This window comes from Oryzias latipes, chromosome 10, assembly GCF_002234675.1.
Source record: "Oryzias latipes chromosome 10, ASM223467v1".
NCBI classification, from domain to species: domain Eukaryota; kingdom Metazoa; phylum Chordata; class Actinopteri; order Beloniformes; family Adrianichthyidae; genus Oryzias; species Oryzias latipes.
This window is the reverse complement of record NC_019868.2, coordinates 11,533,378-11,546,566: the sequence shown is the minus strand read 5'-3', so window position 1 is coordinate 11,546,566 and position 13,189 is coordinate 11,533,378. Positions and strand designations below refer to the sequence as shown.

The window sequence follows — 13,189 nt, the reverse complement described above, 5'->3', positions numbered from 1 at the left end:
ATTAATGATTCCATATTAACAATGATAAATGCCTCTCTGGAAACGGGTTACGTGCCGCAGTCTTTTAAATATGCAGTTGTTAAACCTCTTCTGAAAAAGCCCAGTTTGGATCCTAGCATCTTGGCCAACTATAGACCGATATCAAACCTGCCCTTTATTTCTAAAATCCTAGAAAGAGTTGTAGTTAAGCAGCTTTACTGCCACCTACAGGACAACAGCCACTTTGAAGACTTTCAGTCGGGGTTTAGACCTCATCACAGTACGGAAACTACACTAGTTAGAGTCTCTAATGACTTGTTATTGGCCTCAGAAAAGGGACTACTTTCTATTCTGGTCCTGTTGGACCTCAGTGCAGCCTTTGACACTATCGACCACGGTATTTTACTCCATAGATTAGAGCAGGACATAGGGATCAGAGGAGCTGCTCTCCAGTGGTTTAAATCCTATCTGTCTGATAGGTATCAGTTCGTTAATGTAAATGGCCATTCCTCTCAGTGCACTCGAGTCAACTATGGAGTCCCACAGGGCTCAGTCTTGGGACCGATCCTGTTTACGCTTTATATGTTACCCCTAGGAAACATAATCAGGAAACACAGCATTAATTTTCATTGTTATGCCGACGATACGCAGTTGTATTTATCCATGAAGCCTGACCAGAATGACCAGATAGAGAAACTGAACGCCTGCATCAGAGACATCAAGACCTGGATGACAATTAATTACCTCCTCTTGAACCCAGAAAAAACTGAGGTCATTATACTTGGTCCTAAAAACCTCAGAGATGCTCTGTCTGCTCAGATAGTCTCCCTGGATGACATAAGTATAGCCCCCAATTCCACAGTTAGAAACCTTGGGGTTTTACTTGACCAGGATTTATCATTTAAGGCTCACATATCTCAGGCGTGTAGAACTGCCTTTTTTCACCTGCGGAATATTGCTAAGATCAGAAATATACTTTCTAAGAGTGATGCTGAAAAACTCATCCATGCATTTGTTACGTCGAGGCTGGATTACTGTAACTCCTTGTTAGCAGCGTGTCCTAAGAGTTCCTTAAGAAGTCTCCAGCTTGTTCAGAACGCAGCTGCTAGATTGTTAGCTGGAACCAGCAGAAGAGATCACATCACTCCTGTGTTAGTTTCGCTCCATTGGCTCCCAGTTGATTCTAGAATTAAGTTCAAGATCCTCCTGTTAACCTATAAGGCCTTACATGGAATGGCCCCGTCCTATATTAAGGACCTCATAGTCCCTTACCAACCAATCAGAACACTTCGCTCGCAAAATGCAGGACTGCTTGTGGTTCCTAGAATTAGTAAAAGTACGGTTGGAGGTAGAGCGTTTAGCCACCAAGCCCCTGTCTTATGGAATAAACTCCCAGCTCATGTAAGAGAGGCCGACTCAGTTTCTACATTCAAAGCTAGACTGAAAACATTCCTCTTTGGACAGGCTTATTGTCAGACTAGTTAGTATTCAGAGATTATTTAACTTAATGTTAGTTTGTTTAAATTAAACTTAATAATAACTATTTCTTTTAAAAGGCTGCTAGAAGTTGAAGCTGGGGTAACTATGGTGCACTGGGGTTCTGTCCTCTTTCCTGTTTTTACTTCTACCCTTCCTCTCCTCTATTCTTGATCATAATTTATCATTTAGTTCTCCATGCCTCTGTTTGGTGCAGTGCGATTCATGTATTGTCCCTCTTTTCCTCTCCCCTCCTGGGGAGTGGGAGTGCTTCCAGACTCCAGTTGGTTCATCCGTGCTCCAGTTGCTGACCGTTTACCTCGCCTTTGCTCGCGCTCCTGCACCTGGCTGTGGATCCTGCCTCTGGCTCATCTCTGGCTCGTCTCTGCTCTGTGCCTGACCGAGTACCTCGTCTCTGCTCCTGCTCCTACACCTGGCTGTGGTTCCTGTCTCCGGCTCGACTCGCGCCTTTGACTGTCCCCACAACCACGGCTGGATGAAGCTCGTCTGCTGGACTTTTATATATGTAGTTGTAGATTTAGATAAGTTAATTCTTCTCTAAGAGTTCTGGTAAATCGCCTGTCCGTCCTGGGGGAGGATCCCTCCTTCATGTGGGCACCCCTGAGGTTTCTTCGTTTTTTCCGGAATCCGGTTTTTTTGGGAGTTTTTCCTTACCGCGAAGGGGGGTCTAAGGGCAGGGATGCCAGTATAGCTTAGTCAGTTTGTTAGTTCATTTTAGTATTTTCCTATTGAACTCTTTGTATTCGTGATCCTTTTGATTCCATGTTTTACTTCGAAGCCCATCGAGACGACTGTTGTTGTGATTTTGGGCTATACAAATAAAATTGAATTGAAAAAATTGAATTCTGCATCACCAAATTCGTCTACGTCTCCCAGGTAACAGTAAAAAATGCCAGTTTCGTTCTGCTTTGTAAACCATAATGCCCCTCTAGTGAGGGGAGGTTAAGCTGCTGTTACCTGGTTTTAGGATAGGTTCAAAACATCTAACAGATTTATTAACTAATCCAAATGTTAATTCTGGTCTCAAGACATTTACTATTCTGATGTGACAGATTTGACATGTTGAGGTAATTACATCTACTGTAGTTAGTTCTCATGTATTAAAATGATGAGGCAGCTCCTCCCTTCCATCCTCAAAATACTCCTCAAACCTGCATTTAACAGCTTTGTGTCTTCTAGAACAGCTTCAGACTTACTTCTGAGTTCATCTTCAGCTCAATTACAGGTGTTATGGTGACTCAAGGAAAATCCATCATTATTCAGAAGGGCCTTTTTATGGTTTGCTGCTCAGTTTAAATTTTAGTGCCATTTTAGGCAACCTTTGCATCAGTTTACACCGAATTACACAATCCATTAGAGGATATTTCCTGTCCTGAAGGTCGATGTGTGTCATGTTCTACAAACACAAATTCTCATTCTGGTCTCATCTCTTAGTCTCAAGAGGAAAATTGATTTGTTTTAGTTTACATCTCGTTAAACAGATTGCAAAAAGAGCTCCGTTTACAATAATCATAAATATATTTTAAAAAAAATTTAAAAAAAACTTCATCCCACCCTGAAGGCAAAATCTGTGCCTTTTATTCAATTCTTGGATTGGAAGTCCATCTAGTGGTTGTATTCACCTTTGCATTGTACCCAGAGGTTTAGCTAAAAGTATAATTGATGTGAAGAAAATTCTTCCTTCTTCAGATCAGCTCCATCATCACAACATGACCCTGCAGCCAAGTGACGGGAAATGGAAAAAGATGGGGGCATTTGTGGATGAACTCATGGAAACAAAAGAAAGCAAGCTCCAGCATATTAAAGTTAAACCACAATGTCTTCTTTTAGCTCATTCCTGATGGACCACATTATTAGAGACTTAAAAATGTGTGTCATCTCTGAATTCATAAAGCACTAAATCTCTGCTAACAGCACAATAAACGCCACAGGGGAGACTTTCACCCGCAGGAGGAGGAATGAGACGCAGCCTCTGCTCAGATGACACCAAATTATGATTCAGGAGTGCAGATTAACTGTAATCAATGAGGTTATTCCAGTGAGCAAACACAACAAATGTACTGGACTGTGATCACTGGCTGAGCCACACAAGCTGCTCTCACAACAACAGATAATGTCACATTTAAACTTATAGACTTGGTCATATAGCACTGTTCCTTCACATTAGTATTCATCCCATCAAACCCCAAGCCTAGAGCGATCGATTGGCGAACGCCAAGAGCTAAAGGCCAATAAAATAAAATGAAAAACTCAAGAAGATTCTGAATGATCCCTGAAGACAAAAAAAAAAGGGAAACCAACACGACCCGGTTTAACCTGCATATGAGGCGGCAGCTCTCCGCCTCCATGCTTTTTGGTTAGCTATGTGTTTCAGGACTAAACATCTCATTACTTCCTCAATTTACTACATAAATTAATTTTACACCCAACATTCTGGTGTTGCTTCAGATCTCATTAACTAGGGTGGCAGTTTAGCTCAGGCGGTAGAGCAGGTTGTCCAACAACCGAAGGGTTGGCGGATCAATCCCCGTTCTCCCCAACCAGCTGTCCCCCCCGAAGGCGGCTGGTCCGCAGCTCACCGCCCCCCCCAGGGGATGAGTCAAAATGCGGAGAAGGATTTCCCCATTGTGGGATAAATAAAGTATCAATTATTATAGCTATTAATTGGAAATAAGACCTAAATGTACGAGGTGATTCACATTACAATCTCAATGAGAAGTTACTTTTGGTTAAAAACATATCTGGTGGAAATTTAATTTAATTTCATGTCTTTTACTGAGCATATGTTCTTACTAAGCATTCAGATGTTGGCGTGATCAAATTTTATATTTCAGTACAAAAAAATCCATATATCCGTCTTTGCAGTGTAGTTTTTGACTAATAAAATATACTTATTTCCTTATTTTTTGAGTATTTTTCAGCATGTGCTGTGAGCAAGACATTTTACTGTGCAATGACCCTGGAATCTATTTAAAGCTGGCTGACACAAGTGGACACAGTATCTAAAGGCCATGAGGACATTTTGGATTTTTTTTTCTTTTATTCATTTTTTTTGCATTATAAAAGCAGATTCTGTCCAAAATTTATTATGAGGTGCCCTTGAGCAAAGTGTCCGCTCAGTGGCGCTGTGAAAGGCCGCATTAAGGTCAGTCTTGACTTTAATTTTATTTTCTGTAAGAAAATCAAATGCAAAGAGAATAATAAGTGTGTGTTTGGAAAGAGTGAATGCTACAAGAAGCATAAAGTCTGTTGCTATCAACACACTTGACGCATATTATATAAAGTCACCCACTGGATCATGCATGGCGAGTTTGTCCAGGCAGTTTGTCCAGAGTTTACTACACCCACCTCGACAATGTTTGAGAGGGATAAAGATGCGTCATAAGCTCTGTTGGGTTCACTAACCAAATTATTAAAACAACAAAGTACACAACTTTGAGCTCTCATAAAAATCAAAGCAGCTCATTTAACTTCATTCTCCCTTCAAGTTCTTAAAAATAAAGAACAAAAGCAAAAAACATGACACTAGGCTGTAAAATTGTTTTGCGTGAAAAATCTAACCAATTAACATGAGAATCAATAAATAAATGCTCTGTTCTGACCACTGACTTGGAAGTGAACTGAGTGAGTGTGATGTCACCCGTAAAAACTGCCTTACTTCTGGCTCCAGCAAAATGAAGCCAATTCAGTCGCCATTTTTCCGCGATGATTGACCCGAGTTGTCTGTTTCTATGACAATTACTGTTGCCAATCAGGAGTTGCCAAGAAGAGTTATTGAAGTCAATAACTCTTCTCGTTACACCGGGCACGGGAAAATATGTCAATCAAACATCCGAGGTGGAGTTCAGCGAGCACCACATGCTTTCAGTAAGTCTCTGATTGGTCAGTTTATAACTTGAATTACTTGCGATAAAGAACAAAATATCATGAAAAACAAATTAGGATTAGCAAGAAGATGTAGGTAAAAAGGTATCAGATCAAGAAAGCAAGAAGAGTTATTGTGACAAATAAACTGTGACAAAGAATTTTACTTCTCTGTTTATTTCTCGATAGAAGTATATGGGATTTTGGCTTCTTGACGTCAGCAGGTACATTCTTTTTGGAATGTGTATACAGTCAATGGTTCTGACACCAGACTCCAGTGGTCTTTTGAGGAACTGCAACATTTAGTCTTAGTTTTCATTAAATTCGGAAATGGAAGGCCAGTTGGGCATTTGTGAAAAATAAAACTGCAGTTACAAAAAGCTGTCCTATGCAAAAAATGTACATGAAATGTTTAAAAGAAAATTGTTTCATAAAACGACAAAAGACCTCTCAGGTTCAGAGGTTCTCTTTTGGTGACCTCTGACTATCCTGGCACCTTTATTATAGCTCTTGCATTCGTAAAAAGTTCAAGAACGGAACTTTTAAAAAGTCCTAAGAGGACTTCCACCAAAACACTGATAAGAGAACCAGAAGAAAGCGAGTGCAACGTAAAAATGACTGTTTTTAAAATGATGCGTAGACTTCCAAAAAGGCATAATAAAGAAGGAAAAAAATCGTATATATGTCACACTGGAGTATAAGTCGCACTTTTGGGAGAAACTTATTTAACAAAATATGGGAACAAGAACAGACATCTCATCCTGAAATGCAAATTATAATAAAGGAATAAATAACAATACCAGTATGAATATCTGCACACTTCACTACCATAACACACTACTTCGTGAAACATAGAAGGATTCTAGAATGCTAGCCCTAAATGTCAACAGTTTTTCAGATAAATATAGCATAAGGAACATGCCAACAAGTCAAAAAAACTATTTATATCACTTCAAATCACTAAATCTGTTGAATTCTTCTTCCTCTGTGTCCCTTTGGAGCAACTTCACTGAGCCCTTTATAAGACTGAGCGGTGCTTCTTGTTCTAGGATGCTGTCAGTAGCAAATACTGAAACACACACCTACAGTGCCCCCTGGCGGTTGTTGCCATTTGAAGAAAAAGAAATCACATATAAGTTGTACCTGACTGTGCAAAAAAACTTCAACTTACACTCTGAAAAATCCAGTTCATGTTTGAAGGTAAGAAGGAAAATGTGTTGTAACAGGATTAGTGAGGAGGCTCGGAAGAGTGACAATGGGCATCTGTGGAACCAGGTTAGATCACACTTTTTAACATCTGAGCATTCAGCCCAATAGATTTCTACCTTGTGAGCTACAACCCCTTAAAAGATTTGAATAATCCCACCACCATAGCTGTCTCATGAATGAAACTGAGATCTGACAAGTGTTAAGTGTTGGGAACAAGAAGGCCATAATTTGAGGTTTAGAACAAACATGAATCAGCTTTCACCTCTTTGGAAGACGCTTTGAAACGCCAACTATCAGTAACAAGAGCTGGCCGATAATTATAAGCTGCAACCAAACCAGCAAGGGATGTTAAATCATTAAACAGATCTAAAATGAGAAGAGCAGTGCGCTAATGTTTTTTCACTGCTAAATCAACACATTAAAGCGCAAGGTCAGATCTGTATTAATTTGGTTAGACACCGCAGTAACTCTGGGTTTATTAAACTAAACACATAAAGGCAACTTCAGGACTTAGTTTTTACGTTCATGGTTTTTTTTTTTGGACTCAGACCAGTGGTTTTTTATCCGCTGGTCTGCAGAGGCCCTGCACTTCTTTTGGTTTGAATGAGCTTCAAACTACTTAGAAATAAAATGTGCACTGGATTCTCTAAACTGTCTGGTGAGTATGTTGCCTCAGAAATATGGATGTTCCTTGAGGTTCGACAGGGAAAGACGTACTTATGATGCATGTCATCATGGGTTAAATAAAGTAGCTGTTTCAGTGTGAAGCTGCAGGTTTTTTAATTCTTTGACATTTTTGATATAGGCCAGACTTAACTGTGCTCTGCCATAACATGATATTTTGATCACCACAAAGGGCAGAGTCACATATTCTGCTTTACTTTGATAGACTGTTGCCATAGTAACAACTCCCTTAGTGGAGTCAGAAGTCAGTTTGTGAAGACCATTTCAAAGAAACTGCTAAAAATTGTGAATATTGATTTCAAAACAGTCCAACCAGTAATTTAAACCCCCAAAAAAAAGAAAATTGAAACAACCTGCAATGCTAACATGACATTTGTGAATAGATGGAATAAAAACAAAAAAATATGTAACATTAAAAACTAATGTCCAACAAAAAATATATATATATTGCTTTTATTCAGGTTAAAAATAGTATTTATCTAGACAGTGGCGCTCAGCTCACACTAAATCTGCCATTACTCCTAATTTACTGAGCTGACTGCTATCTGTTCATGCAGAAATATTTATCTATGAGAGTGCAGATGTAGGTTACAAGTACAGAAAAGTCTGGAGGCAACACACAATCTCTGAAATCTGCTCCTGCTCCAGTGTGCTGAATAGCAATCTAGAAGTGCAAAGCAGATTATTCTTGACAGAGGTAACATTTACAAAAATAAAAAAAATAACTACACATGAAGGCAGTCATGGAGTCTTGTGTAAATACTCCCAGCTCCTAAAATGTGGAGAGATGTCACTAAGAAAGATGAAAGCCAAAGACAGCGGTGAAACAAGCCGTTTTATGCTCTGACAAATTAGACAGGATGTTTCAGTGAGTCAGACTAGTGTTCTATCAAAATCAAAAACTCAGTGTTGGCAAAAAAACATTTCAAGCTCCACTGTGACAGGTGGAGGTGGAAGCAGACCAAGGTTTCGAGGAATAATTGTGGAGTTCGCACTGACAGGTGTGCAGTCAGATGCTCCAGTTGTCTGCTTGCAGCTCCAGGCGCTTCAGTGACTGGAGGCCCTGAAGCAGACAGTGATCTTCTGCCAGGCACAGAAGAAACTCCAGCCCTGCCTGTGATGCATTCACCAGCTGCTGCTGCTGCTGCTGCTGCATTGGTGTTCACGTTGGAGATACATGCAACAAAAGCCTTTCATTGATTTTAATAAATTATTTCTGAATGTTATATGTTTATTTAAACAATTTGAATAACCCCATAAAAAATTTTTTATATAGAATTATACGTCAATGTACTGTTATGAAATATCCATTTGCTCACTTGAGCAACAAACCAGATTAGTATTGCTATTTTTATTTATATGTCATAATATGTTTCACTATGAGGCAGTTGGAGGATGAGGTTATTGTGTGTGCTTTTATAAAATATTTATTTTTATGTTTTTAAAGTCTTTGTGCTTTAGACATAAACTTCCATTTGATTTGAATGATTAAATTAAAATTAATGCTGCTAACAAATGTATTTTGATAAAACAAATGACTTTTATTTTTGGTCATATTCAACAGTAGAATATATTTGCTCTCATATGACAGACAGCCTGTGTGAAGCTCTCCAAACCCTTAAGCAGTGGGCACTGCACAAGGATTACAATCAGAGGGTTGTGGGTTTGAGCCCAGAAACTGCCACAGCCTGGTGAAAAAAGCCAGAATAAAAGTCTGGTAAAAGTCTCCACCAAATGAAATTTCTCCCCTTTGGAGATGATTTTGAACTGCAAAAAGATTTGTATATTAAAAAAAAAGAACTATAAGGACAGTTTTGCCTGAAACTATCCAACCCATCAACTCTACTCACTTAAAACCTTTGAGACCAACATTGATTGTGAGCCAAGCTTTATTCTCACCTCAAGCCCAGCTACAGTAGAAGCAATCCCATGTCACATGTTCATCTTTGCTCTACGCTCCATGTTGCTTAAAAAAGCTGATAAAAAGCAAACGTTTTTTTTATCTTAATCTGTTTAAAGCCGGTTACCGTGGCAGCACACCTGTACCTGTCACTGATGCTGGAGTTCCTCCCTTGACTATCGCATCCTCCCAAAATGATCTCATCCTTGTGCAACCCCATTGAGGCTTTCCTATTGTTGCTTTTGTCACACATTTCCCTCTTCCCTCCATTTTAACTCAAGACTTCACTTTAAACCTGCATTTGCATCTGAAATACACCCCAAAAAGAAAACAAACAGAAGTAATGAAGAATCAGCCACAGAGAGGGAGTTTGAGAGAAACATCTCTGACTTGAGGCTGTTCCTCAGACACACACACAGCAGTACAGCAGCTCATTTTAAATGATGCGGCTTCACAGCTGTCAATTTCTACTCCGGGAATCGAATGCAACACTTTGTGCTACAAATCTCACCCAGAAACCTTTAGCTTCCATGTTAAGGCATGAGGATGACATAGTGTAACAAACCTTATTATAAGACAACCAAACTTAATAGCTTAATAATGAACTTAGTGTTAGTAAAGCATTGATTAACCAGAAATTTTCAGGTTTAAAGTTATAAGATCTAAAAAAAAAAAAAAAATCCTCATGCAAGGTATCAGTTTCAGAAAATTAATCTTTTCTTAGAAAAAAATTGATTTAAATCAACTGGATTCATGGACTTGAAGAGTGGATATTACAATTTACTAAATAAAAATTGCTGTTAGCTGATTCAGACTGTTGTTTGCTGTGAGCACACATAAGCCATGACTTATCCATTTTCTACTAGAAGTTTAAAACGTGAACTAATAAAGCTATCCTAAAGAAATAGAAGGGAGTGTAAAGCTTGCCTTGTTGCAGATAAATTGAAAAACATAAGATATGCCTGCACTGCAGGACAAAATGGAAAACATCACATTATATTCAAATAAGCTGTATTCATACATCTTGTGTGTCACTTGAAAGGAAACAAAAAATAATCAAAATGTCAGTGCATCTCTCATCCACAGCAAGGAGAGAAGGATCGAGGAAAAGCACTAAGACAACAGAATTTTACCAGCATTTACATAAATACATACAAAAAACATCAAATCTATCTGTATCCAACATTAGAATGAACAGCGAGCCAGGATACGATGAGCCAGAGGAGATTTACCAAAGGAAGGGAAGGATTCCTAAAGCTTAAGCCATGATAATTTGAGCTTTCTGCCAAAAAATAGCAATGAATAAATCAGCAACACACTGGCACAAGAGTGTTGGTCAAGAACATGCCAAATGGCCACATACAGTACAGACCAAAAGTTTGGACACACCTTCTCATTCATTTGAATGAAAAAACAGAGTTTTTACAACGTTATAAAAACAAAGTTATACATTTTAGGTGAAATCCTTAGAAGCCACTAAACTCATTCACTGTCAAAAGCAGAACATTAAAGAACATCAATAATATTAAAATATTTATTTTTTTTAAATAAAAAAGGAAGTTTTTGTAATCAGTTTAAAAGAATTGTCTTTTTTAAAGTAGCCATGAACGCTTAATCTTTAACCTTTCAGTCATTTAAAGTACATTTTTATTTTGGTGCACAATTTAATTTAATCTATTCATTTATTTAACAGGGACAGTGCACATTAAAAGCATGGCTGCAATGCACCAGAGTTAGCCCAAAGGCTATTTTTCATCTGTAGTCCACGGACAGGTGTTAAAATCATCTACCTAAAAAAACTCAAAGCATCAATTAAATAAATTCATAGAAAATATACATGTACAATGAACAATCATTTAAAAATAAACAAAATGTTAGGATGTGATTTGTTAATATTAATCAGTGTTTTGAGACTTCATCTGCAGCTAAAAACAACAACATAATTTTGAAGTAGAGAGAGGTGATCAATGCTAAGATTAAACAAGGTTGGTGTTGTTGATGGTCCTTTTTCTGCTGTGCATAGTTTTGAAAGAAAGGTTTACAAAAAAAACATGATGTGAATGAATTTATGAAACCAGCTCAGGATATTATAAGAAACAACAGATCTTAGTTTTAAAACAAAGTGCAGCTTTTGACAGAGCATCAATCCAAACCTCCATGATAATCAGATTAAAGTTTTGCGGCACTTCTCTAGCCTTGCCAACCACTCAAAGCACTTTACATTAGAAGACCACTTCATATTTCATTTTCTGTCACACACCACCAATACAAACAAAAAGCAAAACAATGTTTCTTCAGAAATCCTGATCAGAAACAGTTATAGTTTGATATATAGGAAAGAAAATCAGGCAAATTATTTCAAACTATAACAGAAAACAGGTGAGGGGAACATCTAAATATAATGTAAAGTCAGCTAAATATGAACAAACATTAGAAAAAATCCTAATAGATCAAATTAATTAAAATCAAACTAACAAAACTTTTAAGTTTACATTTGTTTTACAAATATAAAATAAAGCCGAACATGAAAAATTAAGACTTAAATTAGCCTTTTTTAAATCGATTTCTATTTGGTTTTATTTTGATGTTTCTAAGCTTTTCCAGCTTCAACTAGACAGTTTTTTTCCCCTGTCCAATAAGAGATTTGTATTTGTCAGTCGTGGTCGTTTATCAGGAATTCCTGGATTTCATTACGACAATACATCAACAAACTTAAATTAACAGTCAATTAAATTAAAAATTAAAAACAGAAAAACACCTCGTTTTTGTAATTTGACCACAAGTCAATACAGCAATTAGGGACACTTGGATTATGAATCAATGCCATGCAAAATATCCTATTTAAACTTAAGAAAAAAGACTGAATAGGCAAAAATGAACAACATGTTAAGCCAATTATTTGCACACCGAAAATAATGATAAATGGCCTAAAGATGAGAAATAACCATGATTTTTCTTTTTACTGTTAAATAAAAAATATTACCATACTCGGTAATTCACACTAACACTAATGGCTCATATCAGCTGGATACTTTTAGCCCCAACTTTCACCAAATTCGAGTCTAAGTGAACGGCAAACCTTCAGAAATGAAAAGTAAAAGAATTTTGAGGGAAACAAACACGCAAAACAAACGCAAAGAAAGAATTAGCCTAAATGTCAGATGACGAACAACACAGTCAGATGCACGCAGAACTGACCTGAAAACACCTCCTAGAAATTAGAAACCGTCGATTGTGTCTTTATCGTCCCCCAGAAATCCGTCTCATGTCAGTGGACTATTTATCGACAGCCTTTTTCCACTTGTCCTGCACCTTCACGCCTTCAGCTGCATCCTTCAGGGCGCAGACATGTTGGTTGGAAATTCAAAACGATGTTAGTTGATGCAAATGTAGATCAGCGCCCCCTGCTGGTCTGGAGGGATAACGGCAAAAACATGAGAATAATTTCAACCTCCAAGATTTCTGGTGGTACCTTTAATTTGTCTGATATCATGTTAGTAAACCTGTAATACCATTTATAAAGATTCACACTGCCATAATAAAATGTTAGGATCTGTTAAAGTAAAACACAGAAAATTCAAAGTTCTGATTTAAATGTATGGAAGAAATCATGCTTTACCCAGTTTTGGCTTCTCTGTTTTAGAAGTCTTTTAAAAGCAAAAAAATAGGTTTTACTTTTTTAATCCACTTTTCAAGTGTTGAATACACAAAGTCCATCGTATCTCAAGAATCCTATAGTTATATACTTTTTTAAGCAAAATACTTTGGTTTCGTGCCGCAGGATTCTTTGGACTGAATCGAAAAATGTCCACATGTTTACTTGGTTTAATGTTTTTTCTTGTTGAGAAAAACATGACTGGGAATTATTGCTTTAGACCAGGGGTCTGCAATCTGAGATCTGAGATCTCACATTTGGCTCTTTTACCCCTCCAATATGGCTGTATGGCTAAAGGAAATAAATTGATCATAGCTCTGGTTTAAGTGTTGTTTGGTAGATTTATGAACTTATGGCTAAGGTGCTATTGACATGACACTAAATTAGGAGACCTTGTGTTT

The 13,189-nt window shown here is 37.7% G+C and overlaps 1 protein-coding gene across 2 annotated transcripts in view; it reads right to left on the bottom strand.

Moving 5' to 3' along the window:
- Nucleotides 1-12,516, bottom strand: part of mrpl11 (mitochondrial ribosomal protein L11) — a 63,083-nt gene extending 50,567 nt beyond the window's left edge. For both annotated transcript variants that reach the window (XM_011479982.3, XM_004073131.3), the window contains exon 1: nt 12,332-12,516. The gene's annotated coding sequence lies outside the window, so the exon portion shown is untranslated. The remainder of the gene's footprint in view (nt 1-12,331) is intronic.
- Nucleotides 12,517-13,189: the final 673 nt, after the last annotated feature.